We start from the raw sequence: 2,600 nt of genomic DNA on the forward strand, positions 1-2,600 counted from the left end.
GCACCACATCCGGTTCGCGCTAAGTCAAGCCTGGTCTAGGTCAAATCCCGCGGATTTGTACTTTTGCATATTCAGACTTCAACATTCAAATGAGTGTGCCTCAGCTGCTATTGGTCATCTGTCGGCATTAGATCGCGCGTTATACTTCACATATGCTGCCAATAGAGAGCACGACATTCGGTTTGCGCTACGCCAACCCTGGTATGTTTTAAGACCAGCGTATTACCAGTTTTGCATATTAAAGCTTTAGTATTCATCTGGACGTACCTCCGCTACTGTTGGTAATTTGTCGACAATTCGATTCGCTTTACACTACACATTGGCTGCCACATACACAGGACAACAATCGGTTTGCGCCACGTCATCTCTGGTCTAATTAAAGACCAGCGTATTCCCAGCTTGAATTTCAGATTGAATAGTCAATTCAAAGTATCTCCGCCGGTATTGGTGATATGTCGATAATTTGATGCGCTTCATGCTCCCCATATGTTGCCAAATACAGAGCGTGCCATCCGGTTTGCACTCTGTCAAATCTGAGCACTGGAAAATCCCGCGTATTTGCAGTTTTGCACATTCGGAATTGAATATTCATCTGAAAGTATCTCCGCTGCTATTGGTGATATGTCGCTAATTCGGTGCTCGTTATACTCCACATATGCTGCCAAATAGAGACCACGACATTCGGATTTCGCTACGTCAAGTCTGGTCTAGGTCAAGACCAGCGAAGTTCCAGTTTTGCATGTTTAAGGTTGAATATTAAATTGGAAGTTTCTCAGCAGTTATTGGTCATATCTCGGCATTTCGATGCGCGTTATACTCCACATATGCTACCAAATACAGAGCACGACATGCGGTTTGTGATATATCAACTCTGATCTAGGTCCAGACCAGCCTAGTTGCTGTTTTGCATATTCATGCTTCAATATTCAATTGAACGTATCTCCAATGCTATTCAAGATGTGTCTACAATTCTGTGCGCGTTATTCTCTGCATATGCTGCGAAATACGTGAAACGACACCCCGCTTCCGCTACGTCAACTCTGGTCTAGGTAAAGACGATCGTATTTCCAGTTTTGCATATTCAAGCTTGGATATTCATCAGAACGTATCTCCGTTGCTTTTGGTGATATGTATATAATTCGGTGCTCGTTATACTCCACATATGCTATTAAGTACAGAGCACAACAATCGGTTTGCGCCACGTCATCTCTGGTCTATGTAAAGACCAGCGTAGTCCCAGCGATGCATATTCCAGATTGAATAGTCATTTCAAGGTATCTCTGCCGCTGTTGGCGATATGTCGATAATTTGATGCGCTTCATGCTCCCCATATGCTGTAAATACAGAGCACGACATCCGGTTTGCGCTACGTCAACTCTTGTATAGGTTAAGACTAACGTATTTTCAGTTTTGCATATTCAAGCCCGAATATTCATCTGAACACATCTCCGCTGCTTTTGGTGATATGTCGACAACTCCATGCGCATTATAGTCCACATTTACTGCCAAATACACAGCACGTCATTCGGTTTGCGCTACGTCAAGTGTGGTCTAGGTCAAATCCAGAGTATTCGCTGTTTTGCACATTCTGTCCTAAATATTCAAATCATGATATTCCCGCTTCAATTGAAGATATGTCGACAATTCGATGCGCCTTCTACATCACATTTGATGCAAAGTACAGCGCACATCCTCTTGATTACACTGTGAAAACTCTGGTCCTGAACAAATCCAATGCAGTTACATTTAAGCATAATCAAGCTTTAATATTCACTTGTACGTATCACCGCTGCTATTTTAGATTTGCCGACAAATCGATGTGACATATGCTCCACATTTGCTGCCAAATACAGAGCACGACATCCGGTTTGGGCTATGTCAACTCTGGTCTAGGTAAAGACGAGCGCATTTTCAGTTTTGCATATTCAAGCCTGAATATTCATCTGAACGTATCTCCGCTGCTATTATTGTTATGTTGATAATTCGATGCGATTTTCACACCCGACATGCTGCGGAATACGTGGAACGACATCTTGTTTACGCTGCGTCAACTCTGTCCTAGGTCAGGACCAGCTTATTTACAGTTTTGCATACACAAGCATGAATATTTATCTGAACGTATCTCCGCTGCTATTGGTGATATCTCGATAATTCGATGCGCGTTATACACCTCATATGCTGGCAAATACAGAGCACGACATCCAGTTTGCGCTATGTCATGTGTGGTCTAGGTCAAATCCCGCGGATTTGCACTTTTGCATATTCAGAATTCAATATTCAATTGAATGTATCTCAGCTGCTATTGGTCATATGTCCGTATTTCGATGAGCGTCATGCTCCATGCTGTCAAATACAAGGCATGACATCCTGTTTGTCCTACGTCAACCCTCGGCGTTGACAAATGCAGCATATTTTTGTACCACTTTATAGTTTTCCTTATGGCCCTTTCCATATATAGCTGAAGCAGCGTCATCACAACATCTCAAGAGATTCCAATGGCTGTGATACTTCTACTAATGTTTGTTTTTTGTCCAGTATAAATTATGAAGTCCAATACATAATTAGTTTTACAGTCACTAAGGAGAAATAATTTCAAGCCG

The sequence above is a fragment of the Bombus pyrosoma genome, linkage group LG8 (assembly GCF_014825855.1).
Source record: "Bombus pyrosoma isolate SC7728 linkage group LG8, ASM1482585v1, whole genome shotgun sequence".
In the NCBI taxonomy this organism is placed as follows: domain Eukaryota; kingdom Metazoa; phylum Arthropoda; class Insecta; order Hymenoptera; family Apidae; genus Bombus; species Bombus pyrosoma.